The sequence below is a fragment of the Podarcis bocagei genome (assembly GCF_964188305.1).
Source record: "Podarcis bocagei genome assembly, chromosome: 14".
In the NCBI taxonomy this organism is placed as follows: Eukaryota; Metazoa; Chordata; class Lepidosauria; order Squamata; family Lacertidae; genus Podarcis; species Podarcis bocagei.
This window is the reverse complement of record NC_138139.1, coordinates 28,904,052-28,931,746: the sequence shown is the minus strand read 5'-3', so window position 1 is coordinate 28,931,746 and position 27,695 is coordinate 28,904,052. Positions and strand designations below refer to the sequence as shown.

Below are 27,695 nucleotides of genomic sequence, written 5' to 3'. Positions count from 1 at the left end.
TTATTTGTATGCTCCCTTTGCAAGGTTAGACTACGCTCCCATTGGCAGTCTTCCAGATGCAAACCATAAAGGGTATAGAATCATAGAACTGTACCATTGAGCCATTTAGTCCAACCTGCTGCACTGCAGAAATCATTGGGAAATCATAGGTATGCGCATGGACAGGCTACCCAAGAAGACTACACCAGCAGTTCAGACCGAGTCAGTTCATATTTTATTTTTATTGCTAGTGTGGGTGGGTAGGTGGGTTCGAATATAATTTAAGGAGGACAGGGAGGAAGTCTGATTCTTTGAGAGGGCGCACAAAGGTGACAGTGAACTTGTCAGCTCAGGGAACAATGAAACAGACCTCAGATGAGTGCCCATCACTGTGTGGTCCACCCTGGAACATGCTGGGACCCAGAGTTTAGTACATTGTATTTCGGACCCTGATCTCTAGAGCCTGAGACAGGCATTCACTTCATCAAGGATGCTTTTGGTCCTATCCACATTTTCTTTCGCATCCTGCTCGTCAGTCTGGAGGTGTAGGATGGAGCCGTGAGTTTCCTAGGCTTTCAATATTTAAGTGAGAGGTGCTCCATTACAGGGTAGGCGATGTGCAAAGCCCAGGAGCAATTCACCAGGAGAGTCAATTATTTATTGTGCAAGTTTAAACTGGGTCTCTTGCAGCACCTGTATCAGCTGCATCTCAGCCCCAGGCCTGTGGCCAACAGCAGGAAAAGAGCTGAAGATTGGCATCAGAGCACCGGCCGAAGGTCCCAGGTTCAAAGAATGGAGGGAGGACTGAAAAGCCTGGAGAGCTATTGCTGTCAGTCGGTGTACGCAATACTGTTGTGGGTTTGGGCGTCAGTCAATGTCCCTTCCAGTTCTTGGGATCCTGTATCTGTGGGGTGAAATGTATGAGAGCAAGCTTGTCGAACCAGTCTCTGGTAATGTAGGCAATGGTTTTGGCTGCCAAATTAAGCACCACAATTAGCATAACCAAAGAAGCTGCTCTGCACCATAGAACAAATGAGTGGATGTTTCCTCCACCCTGCTCACCTAGCTGCTAGGTAGGAGAACAAGAGCCAGTGTGGTGTGTGAGACACTGCAGTTTCTGCTAACCTTTGTTCCAAGGAAACAGGAAATGGGTAAGTGCCAGGAACTCCTCTCACCACTCACAGATTGGGGTGGTGTGTAGGAATGCTGACATACCTACCAAGTGCTCCAGAAAAAACGGGACATGCCAGAGAAATGGAGCAGTTGGCTTGAGGCCATTGAGCCAGGCTACAGTGGTAGAAGAAGAAGAAGAAGAAGAGTTTGGATTTGATACCCCGCCTTTCACTCCCCTTCAGGAGTCTCAAAGTGGCTAACATTCTCCTTTCCCTTCCTCCCCCACAACAAACACTCTGTGAGGTGAGTGGGGCTGAGAGACTTCCAAGAAGTGTGACTGGCCCAAGGTCACCCAGCAGCTGCATGTGGAGGAGCAGAGACGCAAACCCGGTTCCCCAGATTACGAGACTACCGCTCTTAACCACTACACCACACTGGTACCTCAGGTTAAGTACTTAATTCATTCCAGAGGTCCGTTCTTAACCTGAAACTGTTCCTAACCTGAAGACCACTTTAGCTGATGGGGCCTCCTGCTGCTGCTGTGCCACCAGAGCACGATTTCTGTTCTTATCCTGAAGCAAAGTTCTTAACCTGAAGCACTATTTCTGGATTAGCGGAGTCTGTAAGCTGAAGCATATGTTACCCGAGGTACCACTGTACTTTACAGTGGAGCCAAGAATTCGAACCCAAGACTGTGTTTCAAGAGGAGTGCTTCAACCTCAACAGACTTCTGGCTCTCAGCTGAGTTTGTCCTCACAACAAACCAGCTTCCCTCCCCATTATGACGCTGCCAACACTTCCCAGTAGCCCCATCTCCAGTTCCACAGTGGCAATTCCACGAAGAGAGAGAGAGTGTGTATTACAAGGAGCAACAACATCTAGGATAACAGGTAACCTTTCAGCTGAGTTTCAAAAGGGCAGTAACTGAAACTCATCATGAAATTTTGATAGATAGAGCGTTCAGCATGCAGTTTGGAGAAAGGCTGGGCTTCCACACTGGCCCTCCTGACAGACACCAGCTGTCCCCAACCTGGTGCCCACCAGAGTCAGTGTGGCATAGCGGTTAGAGTGTCAGACTAGGACCTAGGAGAGATCAGGGTTCAAATCCCCACTTGGCCATTAAGCTCACTGGGTGTGACCTTGGGCCAGTAACTGCCTCTCTCAGCCTCACCTACTTTGCAGGGTTGTTGTTGCGATAATAAAATGGGTGGAACTATGTACACCTTGTGTTTCTTGGAGGAAAGTTTGGATATAAATGGAATAAATCAGGGTTTCCCAAATGTGGGTCTCCAGTTATTTTTGGACTACAATTCCCATCATCCTTGACCAATGGTCCTGCTAGCTAGGGATGATGGGAGTTGTAGTCCAAAACCAGCTGGAGACCCACGTTTGGGAAACCCTGGAAGAGATAAATAACTTTGGACTACAACTCCGACCGACCCCAGCCATGCCCAGGAAAATATACACTGTTGATGGCAGAAAATAGGGGCGTCTTAACAATATTAACAATCATTTTATTATTTATACTCTGGCCAGCTTCCAACATATATAAAAACAATGAAACATTACAATAATCTTCTTTATACAGGGCTGCCTTCAGATGCCTTCTAAAGGTTGTATAGTTACTTATCTCTTTGGCTCAGGGGTCACATAACTCCATACCCTCCAACATTTCCCCAATGAAAATAGTGACGTCTCCATACGCTCCAGCATTTCTCTGATGAAAATAGGGACGTTCTAAGGAAAAGCAGGACATTCTGGAATCAAATCAGAACTGGCTCTGGAATCAAATCAGAAACCAGTCCCAAATCTGCGACAGTCTCTGGAAAATAGGGACACTTGGTGGGTCTGACATTAAAAAACCCCCATGAAACATTTTTTAAAAACTTCCCTATATAGGACTGCCTTCAAATGACTTGGGAGGTCAGCTAACTCCATACCTTCCAACATTTCTCAGATGACAATAGGGACATCCTAAGGAAAAACAGGACATTCTGGGATCAAATCAGACACCGGGATGGCTTCTGTAAATCTGGGACTGTCCCTGGAAAATAGGGACACTTGAAAAATCTGCACCCCTCTCAGAAGCATGGGAAATGCGGACCAGGAGATTGTATTCTCTGTGGGGAGGGAGTTCTACAGAGATGTCTGGCACCTTCAAAACATACAGAAGACATGCCTCTTTTTCTCTGGGCCTTTGGCATTTTAAACCTTGGTTCAGGACTGTGATGGGACGATGAGCTGCTTGTGCGTAAAATCCAAGTCCCTCAGAGTTTGATCAAGCTTGCAAACCTCTGTCTGTAACGGAGCCTCTTAAACATGGCTCCGTCAGTCGCTAGCAGATTCCGACAGTGGTTGCTTTCGGAATCGTTTCCAACATAAAAGCTCCTTAACGGAAACACGTCTTCTGGACTCTCTGCGTGACAGTTTCCGGCGAGGAGTGGGTGTCCCTACAGGAGGTCCTGAAACCTCCCCACTGTTTTCGCTGGAGGTGTCTCTGAGCCATCCCTCCAGCTCCCTTTCCCTCAGCTCACCTCCTCTCCCCCTACTGGTTCCCTCTTCAGCTGCTGAGTCTCTCCCAACCTGTGTGAGCCCTTTCACCTCCCTTCCTTCCGATGGCAGTTCCCTGACATCCACCTCCCCTCCAGGGCCCCCTTCACCCCCTCCCGCCCCCTCCTCTATGGGCGGTGAGGAGGCAAAACCCCGGAAGGAACTTCCTTCATCTTCCGATGTCTCGAACACTTCTCTCCACCTGTTGCGGTTCCTGGTCTCGAAGTACTCCTCCTCCTCAGAGTCCATCTCCCCTTCCCCTTCCGAGTCCGGGAATCCTTCCACCTCCTCCTCCTCATCGGTGGTCCCAAAGTATTCCCTCCGGAACCTCTCCACAGGCTGAGGTTTCCTTGGGAACCTTTGATGGAACGTTTCTATCAATACCTCGTCATTGATATCTTCTGCCATTACCCAAGTGTTTTCTGACTCCGGTTCTCCTTCCCACGTTACCAAATACTCCACCTGATCCCCCTTCCACCTGGCGTTGAGGATTTCTGCCACATGGCTGCTGCATTCCCTTTCTTCTATGACCGGTCCCCGAGTGGACATCCCTTCTCGTCCCCCCTCATACGGTGACAGTAACGACCTGTGAAATACTGGGTGCAGTTTCATGTGGTTGGGTAACTGGAGCCTGAAAGCCACTGGGTTGACTTGTTGAATGACCTCAAAGGGACCCAATCTCCTGGGTCTTAATTTCTTACAACCTCCTTTGAACGGCAACCCTTGGGTTGACAGCCACACTCGATCTCCCACCCTTATGGTTTCGCCTTCCCTTCGGTTCTTGTCTGCCTGCCTCTTATATTCTTCCTTCGCCCTTTCTAAGTTGAGTTGGAGCTGACGATGGATTGCTTCCATTTCTTCTACAAAATGCTCGGCTGCCGGGACGCTCCATCTCCTGAATGCTTCATGAATGGCTAGTAGTTCGCGGTCATACACCGTGTAGTTCCTCTCAGATTTGTTCAGATTTCGTGAAAAAAAGGCACACGGTCTCCACTCCGACTTCTCCTTCCCAGGCTGCAGAAGCACCGCCCCCACAGTCTGATGCGTCCGTCTCCACTCGCATCGGTTTTTGTAAATCCACATGCAGGAGCTGTTCTTCCGAAGCGAACGCCCTTTTCAGTTCCTCAAAAGCTCGCTCCGCCTCCGCCGTCCAAACGAATTTCCTCTTACTGCTGAGACAGTCCGTGATGGGAGCCGTCAAGTGGGTAAAATTTCTGATGAACTTCCAATAGAAGTTTCCAAATCCAAGGAATCTTTGCACATCCTTCCTTGTTTTCGGTGTTTTCCATTCCAGTACCGCTTGGACCTTGCCAGGATCCATGGCCAATCCCTTGTCCGACAAGCGGTACCCCAGGAATTCCACCTCCTTGGCATGAAACTGACACTTCTCTAGCTTCACCCACAGCTGATTGGCTTGCAGTCTGCCCAACACTTCCCTGACATCTTTTACATGCTGCTCCTCATTCTCTGAATATACTAACACGTCATCTAAGAAGGCCACACAATTCATGTAAAGCAAAGGCCCCAGGACGTGGTTCATAAACGATTGAAAGCACGCGGAGCCTGCTTGTAGGCCGAAGGGCATAACTAAATATTCAAATGCCCCCAAAGGAGTGAACATGGTGGTTTTCCATTCATCCCCCTTCCTTATTCGTATCAGGTTGTACGCCCCCCTCAGGTCCAGTTTAGTAAAAATCTTTCCCTTCCTGACCCTTGTCAAGATGTCATCAATTCTGGGCATCGGGAAAGTCACTGGTTCTGACACTGCATTTAAGGCCCTGAAATCCACTACAAGTCTAGGTTTGTCCGTGTTTTTTTGCCCACAAAAAACACTGGGCTGCCCCCCACCGCCCTGGACTCTCAGATGAACCCTCTCTTCAGGTTCTTGTCAATGAACTCCCTTAGCTCCTGCATCTCTCTGTCTGACATGGCGTACAGCTTGCCTACAGGGAGCTGTGCCCCAGGGAGTAAATTGATTTGACAGTCAAAGGGTCTATGTGGGGGTAGTTTGTCTGCCTCCCTCTCGCTGAAGACGTTGCTCAGGTCAGCGTATTGTTGGGGAACCTTCCCCTTCTCCGTTACTTCCGTCCCTGCTAGAGTGGCTCTGGCCCCTCCTTGAGCCTCCCGCTCTTTGCAGTGTTCTAGACAATGTGCTGACCCAAAGGAGACCACTCTCTGATGCCAGCCCACTAGCGGATCATGTAACGCTAGCCAGCTCATCCCCAGAATAATGGGAGCTCCTCCCAAGGTAGCCACATTGAACGCTATTAGCTCAGTGTGTCTTGCTACCCTCATTAGCATTGGGACTGTCTGCTGGCTGACTTCTCCTCCCAGCAGCTCCCTTCCATCGATCGTGGTCACCTGCAAAGGGTTACTTAAAGGGATAGTCTGTATCTGGTGCTCAGCAGCAAACTCCTTACTCATGAAATTGCAGGAGCTGCCTGAGTCCAATAGCGCCTTTATCTTTAGTGGGTGTCCGTTAGGCAGCTCTAGTAACACCTCTATCACTAGGGCGGGTTTAGGAGGTTCCGGCGTGGGCACTTTCACTGCTCTTTGGCCTGGCTGCTGTGCCCCGACGGTGGCAGCCAGGCGTTGGCTTTTACTTGCTCCGGTACCTTTTCCTCCCTCTCCCCAACAGCTCCCGCCATTCCTTGCCATTCCTTTCTTTGGGGGCAGACTCTGGCAAAATGACCTGGCTGTTGGCAGAGATAACATTTCTTGGCGCCCTTTCCCTCCTTCTTCCGCTCTTCACTGGGCTTTGAAACTGTGTGTGCGCGCGCTGTTCCAATTTCCATCGGCTCTCCCGGCGGGAATGGTGGCTCTGGAATCTCTGGAATGCGAAGCTCCCTCCAACGTTCCCCCTTCCCTTCCCGCCTCTCCAAGGCTCTCGCCTCTTGGCGCGCTCCTATGGTCAGCGCTGATTTGGTCAGCTGGTCCATAGACTCCGCCCTGGGCGCCCGGGAAAGTTCATCCTTTACCGCCGAAGAAAGCCCTTCTTCAAAGAGCATTTGAATGGGTGCCGCCGATAGATCCCACCCCAATTTATGGATCAACATGGTAAACTCAGTCCAGTACTCACGAACAGATCGGCTCCCCTGTTTGCACGCCATCAACTGTCTGCGTACCACTCCCTGCTCAATATCGCTGGCAAACATAAGATCCATGGCACGAAAAAACTTCCTCGTGTCCTTCAGGATGTCATTATTCGTTGCCATCAGGGGCCTCACCCAGTCTTTCGCCCCCTTTTCGAGATGCCCAATCACAAAAGCCACCCGCGATTCCTCGTTGGGAAAGTCATCAAACTGCAGATTAAGGGCATATTGCATCTCTGTCCTAAAGGCATGATAGTCCTTGGGCTCCCCCCCAAACTTCTGCACCAATCCTGGCAACTTTCTGGCGAGCGGGGTGGTATTCCCCTTCTCTGCATCTTGAGCCCTCCTCTCCTCGAGCCTCGCCGTCTGCAGCGCTAGCTGGACCTCCAACGCCCGGTACCTTTCTTCCAAGCTTGGACCCGCTCCAGCTCCTGCTTCTCCGGTTCCGGCTGGGTTGCTCATGATGCCTTCTCCTGCACAAGCTGCTCACGGAGACTGTCGGAATGCTGTGATGGGACGATGAGCTGCTTGTGCGTAAAATCCAAGTCCCTCAGAGTTTGATCAAGCTTGCAAACCTCTGTCTGTAACGGAGCCTCTTAAACATGGCTCCGTCAGTTGCTAGCAGATTCCGACAGTGGTTGCTTTCGGAATCGTTTCCAACATAAAAGCTCCTTAACGGAAACACGTCTTCTGGACTCTCTGCGTGACAGTTTCCGGCGAGGAGTGGGTGTCCCTACAGGAGGTCCTGAAACCTCCCCACTGTTTTCGCTGGAGGTGTCTCTGAGCCATCCCTCCAGCTCCCTTTCCCTCAGCTCACCTCCTCTCCCCCTACTGGTTCCCTCTTCAGCTGCTGAGTCTCTCCCAACCTGTGTGAGCCCTTTCACCTCCCTTCCTTCCGATGGCAGTTCCCTGACAAGGACTTACCCGACTCCCTTGATTGCCTTTAACTGTTTTTCATATAATATTTTTACAGTGGCCGTAACTCAACCATGGCGAATGGCAGGTAAGAATTCAGCTTACACCAATGGTGGTCTTTATGGCGAAAGAACAAGGTTTTTCCAGGCTTGTGTGCCGTGAATATCAGCACATTTCCTGCAATGCTGAGAGGTTTGTGTTCACCTGCCAGATGGCCCACCTCTGGAAGGTCTGGGCTCTGGGTGCCAGTTGTTTTTGCATTTTGATGAGCTGAGCACATGCCGACCCCAAACATCTGGAGTTGCCATGTGGCGTCTCCAGCAGGCCGGTCCATCGCTACCACCGCCCTGCCCATCCTCACTCCAGGCCTGCAAATAACAGAGGATTAATTATTCATCGCCGAGATATTGGTGGCGCAAAGGGGTCGGCTGCGACTTTGATTAAAAACCCAGCGAGTAATGAATATTCAAGGACCGGCGTCTCCCCAGAGCGACAGAAGTGTCTGGTTTCCAACACTTCCTCCAAATTAAGAAAAGGCAAATGAGACAGGGCCTTAATAAATAATATTCCCAAACTGAGAAGAAGCAACAGCCTTCGTTTTGCGATATTAGCTTCATTAACACCTACCCTTTCTCCAGGTAGAGCGTCTGTCCCCACAAACACACCCAAGCACATTCACACTTGCCGTTCCCAATCAGGACGCGGGGAAATGTTTGCACTGGAATCTGAATCGAGGACAGGGTGCGTGGAAAAGGCGGAGGCAATTTCCATTCTGCATTGTGACTCGGCAGCCATTTAATTATTTTAATTAGCCTTAATTAGTGGCAAATTTACAATGATATGCTTGATACCTGGCATTAAATCTTTCATGCATAAATGTTTTGTTAAAATGAGGGTTGGGTGGGGGGAGAAGAGAGAGAGAGAGACAAGTGGCTCCTTGCCAGCAATTAGTGCTGAATGCTCTAACGAAGGATTACGGCTTGGCTATGATTCATTATGACAGGCTTTGCAAAAAAAAAAGGGGGGGGGAAACAAGTTGATAGATTTTTTTAAAAACAAGAAAGCATATCTGCATTTCTTTTTTTCTTTTTGCCTGCATTCTTGTGGATTTAGGACAGCTTAATTTCAAACAAGGAGGCGCTAACTGCTGTACTGTGTTTGGGATTAAGTTCTTGGTGGCACAAAATATTAGCATGGAAAGGTGATCAAGGAGGACACACCAGCCCTGGACTGTTCCTAACTCTCACCCAGTTTCTCTGCCTATAACTTTCAATGGGCTTACTCTCTGTAGGACGAATGTTGGCAAAAAACCCGACAACCCTCCTTTGGTCGGGCTTCAAACGCAGGTTAGCGGCATTCAATATCCATTCAAGTAAGTCTGTAGATCACCTGTTGTGAAAGGTCCAGAATTGGAATGTGGGCAGGAGGCAAATATTGTCCACTGTTATCTGGTGGGGGTGGGTGGGAGGAAATCCAACAAGATTTTTAATTTTTAATTTATTTTCCACCATTTCTTTACTACTTGACTGCAGACCCACCAAGTATCCCTATTTTCCAGGGACAGTCCCATCCTGGAATTACAGAAGCCAGTTTCTGATTTGATCCTGGAATTTGGTTTGATTCTTTAGGACATCCCTATTTTCATCGGAGAAATGTTGGAGGGTATGAAGTTATGCAACCCCGAGCTAAGGAGATAAGTATCTATACAACCTTAAGAAGACATCTGAAGGCAGTCCTGTTTAATGTTTCATTATGTTCTTATATATGTTGGAAGCCACCCAGAGTGGCTGGGGCAGGGTATAAAATAATAAAGTTGTTGTTGTTATGGAATATGATGTCCCTATTTTCATTGGAGAAATGTTGCAGGGTATGTGCCTAGACTTACATTCAGATGGAAGGCCAGATCCTGCAACCTTGTGCAACCTCTTGCTCATGTCTTGCAGTAGAAATGATGGGGCAACTTATTTAAAGGGACACTTAGCTCTCGGCATGGGGACAGAATGGGGATTCTTATTTTCTGCTGGTGCCTTCCAGAAACCAGCAATCAGTCTGTGGAGAAAGCTTACAGGAGCTCATTTCTCCCTGCCTGTGGTTGCCTAGCAGTTCAGTCGAAATATATTAAGAAGGAAGATCCTGTTTTGCACCACCCGGGCGCCCTCTGCTTCCTCATTAGCGGGTAAGAAATAGGAGATTGTGAACTGAAATACACCTGGCCAGCTGCTTGGGGGGGGGGTGCAGAAACACAAGCCTCATTTGCATTTTTAACCCCAGATGAAGAAGGCGGTTGGAAAATCCAAAACGTAAGCAACATCGAAGCACGGCAGGGAGAAAATACGTTGAGCAAAACCCGGTGCATTGGCCAGTGTGAGGAAACCACAGCTCTAAATGAGAAGCGAAATCAACCCCAGCAGTGTCAGAGGTGCAGCGGTCTAATGTTTCAATTAGAAACTCTCCAAAGTTCACCCAGAGATCCATGTTTACGTCTCTCTGGCCGCAGTCGATGAGGCAATGAGGTGCTCCGCTCTGCACGGTCCATCGATCTTCCGTCTCCCACGATGGTGGGGAAACAACCGGAGGTCAATAAGCAACACGAGGCAAAAGGCATAGCTGTTAGATCAGGCTTCCTGAAGCATTTCCTTTTCACATCCGTGGCCCAGTCGATGCCCCAAATCGAACAATTTTGTGGGAAGGAAGTGTGTACTTAGAAAAGGCAACTGCTGGAGCATGTGGAGGTGAAAGCTATGAACACAGGGCAGACCTCCTCTGCAGGGTTTGTGACATGATTTTGAAGTTCTTTCTTTCCTTAGTTATCTGTCCCTGTGCTGCAGGATCAGGCTCTTAGCTAGCTTCTGACTGGAGCCTTGCTTAAATCTGAATTCCCAGCTCTGGACTGCAAAGCCCTTCAAAACAGGAGACTGCTTCAGAGAAAGGGCTGCAAAGTAAGACACCTGTCTCCTTGCCCCTAGTTTATCATCTACGAGAAACAGAATGTTCATGTTATATTAGGGATCTGATCCAAAATAAGTTGAGGATTAAAAATAGCAGAAAGTTTGGATTTCCTTTTCCAGCTCAGACATCCCTGGGGTGTATCCAGCAGGAGTCATGATCAGAGCAGGCCCTGATGAACCGAAACGGATGGATTTCCATAGGCCTGCTGTGATGAAGTTGGATGCAAGTAAATAATCAAACAGATTATCTGGCACTGACAACCTTTCTGCACTCCAGCTTGCTCACCACCAGATCTCAAGGCTGCCTGTTTTCTGTCTTCTGATCGCCAAGGCTGGCTCAAGAGATTTTGTTGCCTGAGGCAAAGGATAAGACGGTGCCCTCTGCCAAGGCACATACGGGAGCCAAGTGAAGGAGCAGTTGAATCTTACTCCAATACTGGGTGAAATGAAAGTATCTTCCATGGCAGTTGAGAGTAGCAGGCTAGCATAAAGGGTACAGGGTAGGCCACATGGCACTCACAGCTTTGTCCCCTTCCCCATCTGCCACCTGAGGCAGCTGCCTCATGCTGCCTCATTATAGGACCGGCCCTGCTGAGAACTAAACATGTATTTGAACCACTGTATTTGAACACAAGGAGAGCCTGCTGGATCAGGCCAATGGCCCATCTAGTCCAGCACCCTGTTCTCACAGTGGCCAACAAGATTCCTATGGGAGACCAGGAAGCAGGAGCTGAGCACAAGAGCCTTCTCCCTTCCTGTGATTTCCAGCAACTGATATTCAGAAGCATTGCTGCCTCCAAGCAGAGCCATCATGGCTAGCAGCCATTGATAGCTTTCTCCTCCAGGAATTTGTCTGAATCTCTTTTAAAGCCATCTCTGCCTCAATTAACTCTGTGCTGCGTGAGGTAGTACTTTCTTTTAACTGTCCGCAATCTTCCAGCATGCTTAGGACTTCTGGAGTTATGAGAGAGGTAGAAAAACTGTTCTCTATTTTTCTATCTGCAGGCAGAACATCAAAATATAATATTCCTTGAGAACAGTGCTTCCCCCCCCCCGGGGGTACGCAGGGGTATGCATACCCCTAAACATTTTGTGAATCTAAGTTTGGCCTCATTGAGGGGCAGTATTTCAATCTAAGTAGGAAAATGAGAGTACAGTGGTACCTTGGGTTACAGATGCTTCAGGTTACAGACGCTTCAGGTTACAGACTCCGCTAACCCAGAAATAATACCTCGGGTTAAGAACTTTGCTTCAGGATGAGAACAGAAATCGTGCTCCGGCGGCGTGGTAGCAGCAGGAGGCCCCATTCGCTAAAGTGGTGTTTCAGGTTAAGAACAGTTTCAGGTTAAGAATGGACCTCCAGAATGAATTAAGTTCTTAACCCGAGGTACCACTGTACCCTTAAACTTATTTTTTTAAAAAGAAGAAAAGCACTGCTTGAGAATGAGTACACAGCTGTAGAGAGGGAATGGAGGATGGTCAGGCCAAAAGGTAGGGGGTCCCGTTATGGTGTCCCCCACCCCACTCTGTCTTCCCACCCGCCATCACTGCCCCACCATCACTCCAGTACTGCACACTTATGGGCATTTCTTCCTTGTATAACTCAAGCTACTGCTCCCAAAGCAGATTCTCAACCAAAATCTTTAGTTGTGATCGCTAGAAGCATTAGTGCATGCTGACTGAGTTACACACCAACTGCTATTATATTGTGAAAGGGCTTCTGGTAGGCAGAATAAATGGAAGCCAAGAACATGAAAGCTTTTACCTGAAGGCTCTTTTTGATGTTGTTGCTAAGCAGAGCAAGATGAAAGTGAAGCCTGCCCCCCCCTCTCTCTCTCTCTCTCTCACACACACACACACACACACGCACACACACTCACACAAACTCTTGCTGTTCTTATCAGATGGCTTTGCAGTACTCTGGTAGCATTTCAAACAACATCCTTTTGGGATTGGATTTTAAAACCATGTTGTGCATTAGGTAAATTTTGACGGAAGTCCAGCTGGATTCTCTCATTTAAGTTCTGTCTTTCCTATGGGCTCCGTTCAGTGACTGCCTCTGATAATAATCCCCTTATCTGTGAAATGGGAGCACAATGGGCCTATCTAACAGGGCCCACTTTTCACTAAAAAGGAGCTATGTGTTTTCCAGGTTGTCATATGCAAGCAGGATTTGCAAGAAAAGGTTGCAGTGGCACGTTTTGCATTGTTGGTTTTAGAGATGTATTTTATGGATGTATTGAATTACTGTACAGACCGGTGCCCTGAGAGGCAATTGCTTCACCTTGACTCATTGGTGGGCCAGCTCCAAGACAGAGGACTTTCCTGATGATGGAAGTCCTGTGGACCACAGCAACTCACCTCCCTCCCCATCCCGGCTGCCTCTGCTGATGCTGCACAGAATACCCAGGTGGGCACAGCTGGGTCAGTTCAACTCCTTCCAACTCACCCACCCAGGTCTTAGTAATAAATAATAACAGGAGCTGGCAACCTGCTAAACTGGCCAGCATAATCCATGTGGAGTTTGGAAAGGCAGTGATGCGAATTGGGTGGCTTTAATTAGGATTCCATTTAGATATAAGGAGATAAGCATTTGCCTGTATACTAAATGCTGATTAGTTCCTTAAAACGTATTTGTTGAGGTCGATGGAACAACAAATAGATACGGATCAGGCCATGGTTAACTCCCAACAAGCACATGTTTGACAAACAATTAGACTTTAATATAATGCAACCAACCTGCTCCGTTGAAATTAAGCGCTTAAGCTGGTCTGCAGGAATAAATGAGGAGTGTTTAGTAAATGTCTTGGGAGGATCAGGGGTCTTTCTTTCAGAAAACAACTTGTTTTATTATCAGATCCTTCCTTCCTTATTGAAAAAGCATGGCTTCAAGAACTCGTCTGTGATGCCTAAAGCCCTCGTCTCCTTCATACGTACAAACACAACAAATAATCTTATTTGTATACCGCTTTTACACAGCCCAAACCGTGCTCAAGGTGGCTTACATCTTAAAAAAATACATTTATAACATAACAAAAATAGCCATAAGCAATAAATAAAACATAAAAAATATGCAACCAGACCACACAATTTCCACACAAATCACAGGTTCTGAAATAAAGATACAAAAAACCAACAGCAGCAACCCCCTAATAAAACACCCCAACCCCAAACAACATCTTCAGTTATGCCAGTCACAGAATCATAGAATTGTAGGGTTTGGAGGGACCCCAAGAGTCATTTAGTCCAGCCCCCTGCAATGCAGGAATCAGAGCTGGTCACAGTCTTCCTACTTTGGTGGCGGAAAGAAGGGCTGCATCCAAGCAACATCCACCAGACTCCTGAACTGGTTTTCCTTCCCCCATCTCCTCTGTGAGGGATCTGATTTGTTGGCTGACTCTTCCTACCACTCCAGCAAAGGCAGGAAATGAGCTGTGGCTCGGATGTCAGAGTTGCTGTCAGGGGCAACCAGGAAGCTTCCAGTGACTGATGGTGTGTGCTGAGACCTCAGAGACCTCGGCTGTTTCGAGACGGGTGTTATTGTGGACCAGCTGCTCCTCATGCAGGCTCGTTTTTCCACAGCAAGCCCAACTATATTGTCAGCATACAAGTCCCAGCCTCCGCCCCCAAACCCCACGATCCAGTATTCCAAATGCAGCCAGGGAATCCCAGAATTGTGGAATTGGAAGGTACCACACAAGGATCATCTAGTGCAAGCCTCTGCAATGCAGGAATCTTTCCCCGCAACGTGGGACTAAAACCCACAACCCTGTGATTATGTGTCTCCTGCTTACCAATTGGATTTGTATACAGTGGTACCTCAGGTTAAGTACTTAATTCGTTCCGGAGGTCTGTTCTTAACCTGAAGCACCACTTTAGCTAATGGGGCCTCCTGCTGCTGCCGCGCCGCCAGAGCCTGATTTCTGTTCTCATCCTGAGGCAAAGTTCTTAACCTGAAGCACTATTTCTGGGTTAGCGGAGTCTGTAACCTGAAGCGTATGTAACCCGAGGTACCACTGTAAACAGGTTGCTGTTTCCCTTACCAGATCAGAACCCTCCTTTCCTTGGGTGGTCTGAGTTTCTCAGTGCCTGCCTTCTCCAAGGAGTATTTTGTGTATGCTGTTTAAGTCACGGGAACACTAGAAGTGCCCATGGATCAGGCCCATAGCCCATCTGGCCCAGCTTCCTGTCTTCACAGTGGCCACCCAGATGCCTCCATGGGAAACCCAGAGCCCTTTCCCCTCCTGTGGTTTCCAGCAACCGATATTCAGATGCGTTGCTGCCTCTGACAGTGGAGGCCGAGAGCATAGCCACCATGGCTAGTAGCCACCCATAGGCCTCTCCTCTACGAATTCATCTAAATCTCTGCCTGCGCTGGAGGAAAGCCCATCCCTGCGCTGGCTCTTGAAATGGGATGCAGGCCTCTGTGAACAAAGGCCTCTCTTCATCCCTTTTCGGCCTCCCTCCCTCAGTATGAAGGTCAGGGGAAAGGCTGACTTATAAAGGCATAAACAAACCGTGCAGAAATGCTTATGGTAATTCCACTTCTCTTCAGAAATATCAGCTTTCCCCCCCCCCTCTCTCCTTTTTTTTTGAAATCTGCTTTAAATGGTTTCCCTTCTAATGAAAACCCGCATGTAATCTGTTAGCAAGGGATGTCTGCCGGCCCATGAATTATTCAGCAGGCCCTCTGTTCCGTTATCTGGCGTCTCTTGAGATTCCCCCTCCATTGTCCGCCATGATGGGTCATTATGCACTCGGTGGATTTAATCTTTTAGGCTATCCAGCAGCACAGGGGGAGCAGGCGGAGGGGGTGGGGCGGGGGGGGGAATGTATGAATAACAATTTCCCTGTAATAACCTTCAACTAACCTTTCAACCAGAGTGAGTAATTCCAATCCTATTTTCACATCAATGGCAGAGTCAAAGCCAGGCAATTATCTCTTATCTGTTCCACCACTGTCTCTCCCCCCCCCCTTTAATTTTGAAGAAGGAGGAGAGGAGGGGGGGAGGATGTTAAAGTACTTGCTGGAGTCAAGAAGAAGAAAAGGGAGCAGAGCAAAGTGGCGGGGAGAAGGCTTGATTAACAACTTCGATAGGCAGGGATTTTAGGCAATTATTTGCCCTCTCCCCCCTCCCTCCCCTGCTGCAGCTTCATTCCTGGTCAGCTGTGTCCCACCTGTTTCCTGTCCTGCCCTTACAATTATCCCACTTAGTGGACCTTTTGACTTGGCCAGAAGATACTAGCAATGAGGGAGGTGGGAGAAAGACTGCCCTGATCCTGTTATAAGGTAGCTCTATCATATTTGCAAAAGGGACGCGGGTGGTGCTTTGGGTTAAACCACAGAGCCTAGGACCTGCCGATCAGAAGGTCGGCGGTTCGAATCCCCACAATGGGGTGAGCTGCCGTTGCTCGGTCCCTGCTCCTGCCAACCTAGCAGTTCGAAAGCACATCAAAGTGCAAGTAGATCAATAGGTACCGCTCCGGCGGGAAGGTAAACGGCGTTTCCGTGCGCTGCTCTGGTTTGCCAGAAGCGGTTTGTCATGCTGGCCACATGACCCGGAAGCTGTACGCCGGCTCCCTCAGCTAATAAAGCGAGATGAGTGCCGCAACCCCAGAGTTGGCCACGACTAGACCTAATGGTCAGGGGTCCCTTTACCTTTATCTATTTGCACTTCTTGCTTATTTCATAGAATTGTAGAGTTGGACCTTGAGGGTTAACTAGTCCACCCCCCACCCTGCAATGCAGGAATCTCAGCTAAAGCCTCCCTGACAGATGGCCATCCAACATCTGCTTAAAAACCTCCAAGGAAGGAAATTCCATCACCTTCTGAGGGAGTCAAACTGCTCTGACTCTCAGAAAGCTCATCACACACTTCAAGATGCACGAACAATTGGTGGGTCAGTTGTGTTTTGCCCCCCGCAAACCTAGTTGCCTGCTTAAATGCCCCTATTATTTGGAAGCTGAAGAAACCACGGTGAAGTGAAGGTCCCAAAAGATGTCTCCTCCTTGTAGACCCGTGCCTGGAGTTGATCAAATCAAGGGTTGAGTTTAGATTGCTTCGTAAGATTGTCGTTGGAGGGCCTTGCCTGTGGAGGTAAAATCACTGGCTTCCAGAGAAGATGGTCGACTTCTGTTACCCAAATATAGAATTCCCTCCCAATGGAGAACTTCCTGGCATTTTGCCATTAACTTTTAGAGCCAAAGTTTGCCTTGTTTATTTAGCCTTTGAGTGGGTTGATTTAATGTGATTGGGGTTTGTTTATTTTTTTGTTTAACCATGTTTGTTTGTTTATTGTATGTATATTTCACCATTTCCTCCAAGCAGCTGAAGGCGGCACACATGGTTCTCTGCCCTCCCCACTGATTCCCACAACAACCCTGTGAGGTAGGTTTGGCTGAGAGGCAGTAACTGGCCCTAGGTCCCCCTGCAAGCTTTAATAAAAATAAAATAAAATCCATAAAAATCCATAACTAACTCAGATTCTGCCCCCCTCCTAAGAAAAGGCTTGCCAGCCCTAACAAAAGACCTGCCCCCCCCCCAAATCCTGGCTATGCCCATGCATGGCTGAGTGGGGATTCAAACTCTGGTTTCCCAGGTCCTAGTCCAAAACTTGAACTTGAATGTTGCTACTTGAAGCAACACTTCAAGGCAACTACCTTTGAAATCAGCATGTCTCCTAATTTTGAGGTGCAGTTCTCCAACTAAAACAGGTGTTCAAAAGTGCATGCGTGCCTAAAATGCATCTGTTGGTAAAATTAACTTGCAAACGTGCATTATATTAAAGAAAAATGCTTGGGGAAAGTATGTATATTAGGGGAAATGCAGACTGAAACACTAACCTTTTAAAAGTTAAGATGCATAACAGTTAAGTAAGTTGGAGGAATAAATTATGTTTACCACTATTACTCATTTATGCATGTTCTATTTTTATGCTATGCCTTCTTAGTAGCTTATGTATGACTGCAACACAGTATGCATTGATGATGTGATATAATAGGAAAACAAACAAACAAACAAACAAACAAATAAAAAGAATGATCAAATTGGTTTAAAATGTGGCAAGCTAAGCTTAAGATTCTAATGATGTGAAACTGAGCGAAACCAGCTGAGATTCCTGCATAGAAGAGGGTTGGACTAGATGACCCTTGGAGTTCCTTCCCAGCTCTATAGTTCTTATGATTCTACTATTCTAGGGTTAAATTCAGGAAATCCAGTCGTGGTTCTCCTGTGTAACATGTAGCTTTGCCCTTGGATCAAACAGACGCTGTCCGCTTTGCCAGCTGGCAGTCTGTCACGGACCGGATAAATGTGAGCTATTGTCCAGGCACATTTTACAAGGCCATAAAGAAAAAGAAAAACAGAAGTGGAGCTCAGAAAGGAACCCAACACAAGACCCATTGAAATCCATGTGTGTGTGTCTGAGTCTCATTTGGCAGCGAAGGGAACGTCCGCTTCTTGAAACACTCCCTCCGAGGTAGCCTTCCAGAGAGTCAGATTTCAGATAAAGTGATCCCTTGAAGATTTTCTGCGCTTCTCAGACGTTTGGAGGAGGCCGTTCTGGGTTGGTTCACACGCAACGTTTAATGGCTTTCTTAACTCCAGAGAGCGGATGTCTACTTGTGTGGGAGCTGGGCAGTCTGGGAAGAGGAGGCAGGCCTCAGATCTCAGCCAGAGCAACTCCTGGAACCTCCAACACATGTACTATATTTTTTCTGCACCAGAGATTGAGAAACTTGCTGTGCTTTTGGTGCTCTGAGATCCTATCTCATGCAACGCACTCCTTGGGAGTTGGCCAACTCTCAGGTGTTGAGAAAGCAGCAGAGAGTAATGTGAAGAACTCGTGTGTGTGTGTGTGTGCCAACATTTTGCACATACCATGTACCCTCAAAGGGGAAGTATTAAAAGTACACCGAGTGAGTGACTCCAGCACAGCCAAGTAGCGCTCTGCATCTTTTGAAAACCACAGAAACACTGATTTAAAAAAAAGGGGGGAGCAAGATATGAATAGTGTTTGTTGGCAAGGGAGGAGGAAGTCAACTCAAACCACAGAGAGAGAAGTTTTGATACAGTTCTAGTTTCCAGTTCAGTGCAATGTATTCATTTAAAACCAGAGGTCATTGCAAGGTTCAAGTTTTTAAAGACCTCCCTCAGAGCGTAACAAAATACAGCTTTTCCAAGGAAAATACAGGTTTTCCATGAAGGATGGGGCAGGAATTGGATCTGTTAGGCCCTTTTGTTCTCCTTTCCAAAAGGAGATGAGTTTCTTAATTGTTAAATTAGTGGAAGGAAACAAAAAGCTTTGGGTTTTTCTTTTTAATGGATTCTCTGTTGCCTGTTCTTCTGCAGTGCCTGACACATCTGAACTCATAACCAAACCATAAATCTGGATTAAGATTCAACCTTTGCATTCATGTCCAACAATGCACTGTGACCAGTAACCTCCTCCTTCTCCCCACCATGGGGAACAATATTATGCATTTGTAGATCCGTCTCTGAATTCCAAGGCAGAGCAAAAGAAGAGTCTGGCCAAGGCATTGTCCAGACACTCTTCGCTTTCTACTTTTGTTACCAAGTGGAGTTACATGTCGTATTTCAAAGGTGGTCTTGACTGTTTCCTTCCAAGTCTCTTACTGGGAAAGTGGGAAAGAGCCAAGACATAGTTGGGCTTGCCCTGCAGCTCTGAGCTCCTCTTCACAGGAAGTGATGTCAGTGCCCTTCTAGTCTTGTGTCTCTATGCCCTGGATGCAGCCCTGTGATACGGCAGCAAAAAAAGCTAATGCAATTCTAAGCTGCATCAACAATAGTCTAGCGTCCCATTCAAGGGAAGTAATGGTACCACTCTTTTCTGCCTTGGTCAGACCCCACTTGGAGTCCTATGTCCAGTTATGGGCACTACAGCTGAAGAAGGGTGTTGACAAGCTGGAACGTGCACCAAGGAGGGACAACCAAGATAATCAAGGGTCTGAAAACCAAACCAGTGAGGAACAGTTGAGTGAGTTGGGTACAACTAGCCTGGAAGAGAAGACCGAGAGGTGAAATGATAGCTGACTTAAAATATCTGAAGGGTTGTCATATGGAAGATGGAGCAAGCTTGCTTTCTGCTGCTCCAGAGGGGAAGACCTGAACCAATGGATTCAAATGACAAAGGAGAGTCCAACTAAACCTTTGGAATAACTGTTTGATGATAAGAGCTGTTTGATAGTGGAATGGACTCCATTGGGAGGTTGTGGACCCTCCTTCAGCAGAGTTTTTTGCCCTCTGCCATGGATTCTTTAGCTAGGCCTCCTGCCTTGCAGGGAGTTGGACCTGATGAGCCTTGGTGTCCCTTTCAGCTCTACAATTCTAGGATTCTATGTTCTTCATGGGACGCGGGTGGCGTTGTGGTTTAAACTTGCCGATTGGAAGATTGGCGGTTCAAGGCCCCACGGCGGGGTGAGCTCCTGTTGTTCGGTCCCTGCTCCTGCCAACCTAGCAGTTTGTTTTTTTTTTTTTTAATAAAATTTTTTATTGCGTTTCTTTCCATAGGTGAACAAATTTGTTTGGACAACAATATACAAGAAACATTTTCCATATATATAAGAAAAAAAACATAGAAAAAAGAAAAGATCATTATAAAATTTTTTCGACAACTTTTTGGACCTCCTCGCATCCTCTCAGCATTGCGTTCATCATTCTAACCAATTCAGCAATTTATTATCTTATTTCCCGACTTATTATACCTTTGTATTTATTATGTTACCAGTTTCAAAAATTTGTAATTTAATTTTAACACTCTTAATAAACATAATATTTTGTTTCTAATTTGTCTCATTTTTTCCCATCAATACTTACTTTATCATTTACTTAAAATAAATTGCAGAAGCATAACGTTTCTTAATCGTGCACAGTCTTAGCACTCAAACAACTTATAATGTTTTTGCAAATAGTCCTTAAATTTTTTCCAGTCCTCCTCCATTGTTTCTTCGCTCAGATCTCGAATTCTGCCGGTCATTTCTGCCAACTCCATGTAGTCCATCAGCTGCGTCTGCCAGTCCTCCAGTGTGGGTAAATCTGGTGTCTTCCAGAACTTTGCGATAAGAATCCTAGCTGCTGTGGTTGCATACATAAACAAGGTTCTGTCCTTCTTTGGCACCTTCCGGTCCACCATGCCCAATAGAAAGGCCTCTGGTTTCTTAGAAAAGGTATATCTGAATACCTTTTTCAACTCATTATGTATCATTTCCCAAAAGGCCTTTACTTTCGGGCAGGTCCACCAGAGGTGAAAGAATGTCCCTTCTGCCTCCTTGCATTTCCAACACTTATTATCAGAAAGATGGTATATTTTAGCCAACTTGACTGGAGTCATGTACCACCGGTATACCATTTTCATAATGTTCTCTTTCAAGGCACTACATGCCGTGAATTTCATACCGGTGTTCCATAACCTTTCCCAGTCCTCAGACATAATGTTGTGTCCTACATCCTGTGCCCATTTTATCATAGCAGATTTAACTGTCTCATCCTGGGTGTTCCATTTAAGCAGCAAGTCATACATCCTCGAAAGTACCTTAGTCTTTAGTTCTAGTAACTCCGTCTCCAGTTTCGATTTCTCCAACTGGAAACCCACTTTTTTGTCCATTTTGAATACCTCTTGAATTTGAGCATAGTGTAACCAATCTCGCACCTTACCTTTTAATTTGTCCTGGCTTTGGAGCTTCCAATTGTCTCCAACTCTTTCAATCAGTTCCCAATATTTTGGCCAATAGGCCTCCATATTGGGCTTTTTTTTAGAAATCTTGGCTTCCACAGGTGATAACCACCTCGGGGTCTTGTTTTCTAGTAAATCCTTATACTTCATCCAGACGGCAAAAATTGATTTTCTGACAATATGGTTTTTGAACAATTTATGAACCTTCGCCTTGTCATACCACAAGTATGCATGCCAACCATACACATTATCAAACCCCTCCAGATCTAGGACATCGGTGTTTTCCAACAGGAACCAATCCTTCAACCAGCAGAAGGCTGCAGCTTCATAATACAACCTTAAGTCCGGCAGGGCAAACCCCCCTCTTTCTTTTGAGTCGGTTAGTATTTTAAATTTTATTCGGGGCTTTTTGCCCTGCCAGACAAACTTAGAGATATCCTTCTGCCAACCTAGCAGTTTGAAAGCACGCAGTGCAAGTAGATAAATAGGTACCACTCCGGCAGGAAGGTAAACGGCATTTCCGTGCGCTGCTCTGGTTCGCCAGAAGCGGCTTAGTCATGCTGGCCACATAACCCAGAAAAACTGTCTGCAGAAGCGGACAAACGCTGGCTCCCTTGGCCTGTAAAGCGAGATGAATACCACAACCCCAGAATCATTCGTGATTGGACTTTACTGTCAGGGGTCTTTATGTTCCCTTTATGTTCTTCATCATGAACTAAATCATCTGTGAAATTCTCCCACGGAAATCCAACAGGTTCAGCTTCAGTTGTTGAACAACACAGAGCACTCTTAGAAGTGCGGTATGGATTTCACCTCCTTTTCAATGAGAGCCCCACGTGGGAGAATTGCCTGGGAGTTTTCACCCCCTGTTACTTTGCATCCAAGTGATTGCCCCAGTCAGTTTTAAGCTATCTGAGCACATAGAGTCCCTCCCGGCAGGGATTTCTGCTCAGAGAACAAATTGTATAAATGCATTTAACAACTGAACAGGGCAGACGGTGAGGAATTCTCCACAAAAGCTCTGGGACTCAGAGTCTTGTTTGTATTAAGGAACATGCTATGCAAATCCGGCAGCTATCTGGAGCCATAAATAGCTGCAGAGATGAATTTAATATCTCTGTGTGGTGGCGGCGGCAGCCGCGACAATGATCAAATGAAGTCCAGACGAAACCGTTCAGCGCTGTTTACACTGGGAGTTATTGAGCACACCTCTGAGACACAAAGCGGTTGTGTGTGTCTCTCCTCCTTGCCCCGCCCTTTGTGGAAAATCAGCCGGGCTGTTGGCAAGATGGAATCCAACTTGGACTTTTGCGGAGCAACAAAGAGAGAGAGAGAGAGAAAGGAGGTGAATCAGGAGCTTAATTAGCAAAAGCTGTTTACTGAATATCCAATAAATTAAAATGCATGGAACATGTATTTTAATGAAGGCTCCTTAGGAGAATCCAGTTTTTCCTGGCTAATCTCAGTGTCACTTCCAGCCGGCTAACCACTTCCCCATAAGAGCAACACCCCAAAAGTTGGTCTTGTTTGAAAGGAAAAGAGTCACACTGCATTACAAGGGGTTGGACTAGATGACCCTATGGGTCCCTTACAAAAGATCCTGTCATTCTATGCTTTTTTTAGCACCTGCAGCCCCCAAAACACATTGGCTTGAACTTCCCCAAATGCAACAGGACAGCCTTCCCCCGCCCTGCCGCCCTACAGGTATGCTGTCATTTATTTATTTATTTATTTATTGCATTTATATCCTGCCTTTTTCCCCCTCCAAGTAACTCGAGGTGGTGTACGTGGTTCTCCCTCTCCTCATTTAATCTGCACAACAACCCTGTGAGGTAGGCTAGGCCGAGAGACAGTGACTGGCCCAGTGAGTTTTGTGACTGAGTGGGGATCTGAACCCTGGTCCTCCAATTCCAGGTCGAGCAACTCTAACCACTACACTACACTACACTACACAGAAGCACTGATTTTTGTAGCACATCTGCTCCCATGCTGGCTGGGGGTGATGGGAATTGCAGTCCAGAACAGCCAAAGGATGCTAGGAGATGGGGGAGTCTAAACTAAGAGGGGGGAACGCCAGCTGCACAGAGACCATTTTCTCATGCAGGGATGCACAAAGCACAAAGATTAGAAAGGTGTTTCAATGACAGCCCTTGCCCTTCCAAGATCATAGAGCCTTGCCTAGCTGAGGCAGAGTGGGGCAAGACCAAGGAATGCAGTGATGGCACCCTCTGCAGGAGCATGTGGTCCCAGTGCCTGCAGCATCCCTGTCCTCGTGAGAGTTGTCTGCCACAGAGGAGTCCTGCACTGTGCAACCTCACAAGGCTGTGATGCTAATCTGAGGAATGCAATCCCTACGAGAAGGGCCCCCAATGGTCATCTTGTCAAACCCTCTGCCAGGGCCAATTCTAGAACCAAATTTATTGAAGGACTTGTGTTCCTAGGTTCTTGCATGTCCCCTTTAAGATTTATTGACCAGTCTGAAACAGGAAGTAGAGGGGACAATTCATCTTGTATCAGCTTAATCGACTCTGTTTTGCTCTCCCGAAGGAAAAACTGTGTGATTTTACTTTGTTTTCTCCGAAGTTCAGGAGAGCTACTTGTAAATTTTTTCGTAATTCTCAGGGCTTTACATGCCTTCCTTGTGTACACCGCATTGGTCAACCACTTGGACAGAAAATGGAGCAAAGCCTTCAGCCTGCACAGAGTCCCACACCCAATGGAGAGGGGCTGTTAATTCTTGCTTTTCTTTTCCTTCTCACCTTATCAGTAAAACACTGACTCACCCCCCCCCCCTTTCTCTCATCCCAGCGCTTCCTATTAAAATCAAGCCTTTTGTGAGAAACATGAGGACTAGAAACTTGATTTAAAACGAAGGGAAGTCTTTTGGCCCCATGGCAGAACGTTGGAGGCAGCAATGTGTCTGAATACCAGTTGCAAGAGGAGAGAAGGCTTTTGGGCTCAGGACGTGCTTGTGGTTGATGGGCCACTGGCCTGATTCATCAGGATCTTCTGATGTTCTTCCCTGTGCAAGAATCTTATTACTGACTCCTCCTGGGGTGTTTGTGCAGGAGGCCCAGTCCTGGAGACCATCGACGCTTTCTAGGAGAGGCCAGCTGCGAAGAAGTCCTGACAAAGCACTTCCTACAGCCCAACACACCTTCAATGCACCGTAAGTGATTAAAAGGGGGGGGGGGGCAATTCACTGTCATGCTGCTTGCCCTGAAGTGCAGCGCCCCTCCCACCCTCGCACGGCTGTCCCGGCGCAGAAATCTGCAATCGAGCCAGGATTTGGAATGAGCTGCCAGTACATTGCAGCAGAGCAGATGGCGGGCGCTCAGAAGTGTTTGAAAAGCCTCATTTGATTATACATGAACGCCGCGTCTCTCGCAGGCCCGAGCTGATATTTCCATTAAGCACGCTCCGCAAAGCATTACAGCCCCGTAGCTGCCGTCTCCTTCCGCACGGATGCCTTACTGCACTCGTCGGCCTCTTCTCCTTGCCTGCCTTTTATCATGGCTTCATAGAATCATAGAGTTGGAAGAGACCACAAGGGCCATCGAGTCCAACCCCCTGCCAGGCAGGCTTCCACCACGGCACTTAATGGCCTGCCGGCCATTGGGTGGGTGTTTCTAATGATCAGGACCGATACTTTTGTTGGGAGATTCAGGGCAGATAAAGTAAAGGACCTTCTTCACACAGCGTGTGGTTAAACTGTGGAACTCCCTACCTGTGGGCAGTCCCTCCATAGGTGGGGTAAGCTGCCTCTTTTTCCACAGCCTCTCCAACAAGTCTGAGAAGATTATGAAGATTTCTAGATAGGCCAGGGACCAGGTCCAGCAGGCTTGTTTTATGTCCTTATGTGATGTCATATGAAAAAGTTGCACTGATGGCAATTTGCCCAGCTGCTTTCCCTGCCAACACACCACCACAACAATTCCTATCTGGGGTTATCTAGCCCCTTGGGGTGGATTCAGATGAGCCGCAAGGTCTGAACTGGTGAAAAGTGGTTATGTGAATCCACTGACATCCGACGACAGCATGGTGGGATCTCAGCCAGCTCCATTCTTTGGAGGACCACAATGCTTCACTCCAGAACCCTGCATCAAGGATGGAGCCAGAGCGAATGGCTGGGTCACAGAGGATGACATCTATATTGTCATTTCCATGGACTCAGGCCACTTATGAGCGTTATAACTTGATATGTGTTCTGCGAGCCCGGTAGACTTGTTAAAAGAGAAAACCTGCAGACTTTGCTGAGAACAATTCAAGATGACTGCATTTGCCAGAACGAGACCCAGACTGAATAAGTGGGAATGCAATAATGTCTAAGGCTGGAGCTATCCTCTGGGTCACCGTTAAAAGGTTCTGGCAGACTTGCAAGGAGGCCGAGGGCACAGGGCACAAAACACTGTATTACAACAAAGGAAAATATAATAAGAGGGTAATAAACCAGACCAAGAGTTCCAGAAGTGTGATTTAATTTCTCTCTCTCTAATTTTCTTGCTGCCACCAAGATAAACAACTTAAATTAGATGAGGGGCTCATGGAGATGGACGGTGTGCCCTTCCCTGGCAGGAAGAGGCTTTCTAATGTCACAGGGTGAAATCTAATCGCAACAGCTCCGCGGGGGATTGTTCCTTATGTGTTGCCAGGCTGCAGTGGAAGCTCAGCTTGCAGGGTTTTTTAAAAATCCAGTTCTCTCTTCCTTTGGCAAATCTGCTGGAAGTGCTTGGTCACTTTGCCTGGAACATTGATGAGAGCTTGGTTGCAACACCTCTGAAGGCATTGTTCCAAAAAAAAAAAAAAAGGCAAAGTATTTGCATAAAATTGGCATTTAGGAATTTATAAAGATGCAAAGCAAATTTAGATATAATTGTTCTAAGTTAAACAGAGAAACAATACAACTCTTTATGGGGTGGGGAAGGCTGGAACTGGGATGAGGCAGCGGTGTGCCCACTGAGTGTGCTGACCAGGTGCGTCTACTCCTGATGGGTAACTTAAGAAAATAAGAGGAGCCCACTGGATCAATGGCCCATCAAGTCCAGCATCCTGTTCTCACAGTGGCCAACCAACTGCCTCAATGGGAAGCCCATAAGCAGGATTCAAGCATGACAGCCCACTTCTTTCCCGTGGCTTCCAGAAGAAACTGGTATTTGTAAGCATTGCTGCCTCCAGCCTTAGAGGGAAACATTAGTCATCTTGGCTAAAGGTAAAGGTAAAGGTAAAGGGACCCGTGACCATTAGGTCCAGTCGTGACCGATTCTGGGGTTGCGGTGCTCATCTCGCTTTATTGGCTGAGGAGCCGGTGTTTGTCCGCAGACAGCTTCCAGGTCATGTGGCCAGCACACTAAGCCGCTTCTGGAAAACCAGAGCAGCACACGGAAACACCGTTTACCTTCACGATAGAGGGGTACCTATTTATCTACTTGCACTTTGACGTGCTTTTGAATGGCTGGGTTGGCAGGAGCAGGGACCGAGCAATGGGAGCTCACCCCGTCGTGGGGATTCGAACCGCCGACCTTCTGATCAGCAAGTCCTAGGCTCTGTGGTTTAACTCATAGCGCCACCCACATCCCTTGTCATCTTGGCTAGTAGCCATCAAATTCTACATGAATTTGTCTCTTCTAAGCCTTCTAGGTTGGTGGCCATCACCGCCTCCTGTGGGAGGGAGTTCCACAGTTTAACCATGCGCTGCGTGAAGTACTTCAACCCACCCGCCCCTTAAACTGGGCTTGGGCTGGGCAAGCCCTTCTGATGGATGACTCCACTGAACAAAGAACTGTCCTCTGTAAAGTGCAATATGTGGCCACCCTCTCTTCCTCTGTGGGAGAAATCTGACCTTTTCACACTGTCACAGATGCACACTTTGCAATTGCAGCCTTGTTTGGTGCATGGTGACCATGCCACACGAACAGCTCATTGCAGACCTGGAAGCAGCAATGCACTCAGACCCAAAGCATCCATGAGGTGCCTGGCAGGGCTGCCAACAGGATTTCCTGGCCCGCCACATCACCTGTAATCTATCTGCAAGAACAACTGTGCCACCTGCTTCTGTGGGCCGTGGTTCAATGATAGCATATCCTTTGATGCAGGGTATCTCTGGTTCATAAGAACGTAATGTGGGAATGTTCTGGGGTGCAGGACAGGATATATTGTGGGATTATATCCTTATCCAACTTGTGCTAACAAGTTCCCAAAATATCAGCAGAGTTTATAGACATTCCCCTTTAAGTTCGCAACAGTAACGCTTGCACAGGTTCGCTAGAACCTCTATAATAATTACTCTGGTAATTTCCCCTTTGTTCCCTCTTAAAATACAAGACACAACACAGTCTTTATAAAAGTATAAAAGAGTTTACTCACGTTCTGTTCACAATATGATCCCAGAAGGCAGACAGGCTTAAAA

At 47.3% G+C, this 27,695-nt stretch overlaps 2 long non-coding RNA genes across 3 annotated transcripts; one reads left to right on the top strand and one right to left on the bottom strand.

The window, feature by feature from the left end:
- Positions 1-202: 202 nt before the first annotated feature.
- Positions 203-27,695, bottom strand: LOC308573946. The gene is made up of 2 exons (XR_014002268.1): positions 27,653-27,695; positions 203-883 (listed from the first exon to the last, which is right to left on the bottom strand). It is a non-coding gene; the product is annotated as an uncharacterized lncRNA (long non-coding RNA).
- Positions 12,142-25,736, top strand: LOC308573915. 2 transcript variants are annotated; one of them, XR_014002226.1, is made up of 4 exons: positions 12,142-15,132; positions 22,913-22,993; positions 24,358-24,804; positions 24,871-25,736. It is a non-coding gene; the product is annotated as an uncharacterized lncRNA (long non-coding RNA). The 2 variants fall into 2 exon arrangements; XR_014002227.1 differs by lacking the exons at positions 12,142-15,132; positions 22,913-22,993 and adding an exon at positions 16,926-16,986 and having other exon boundaries at positions 24,098-24,804.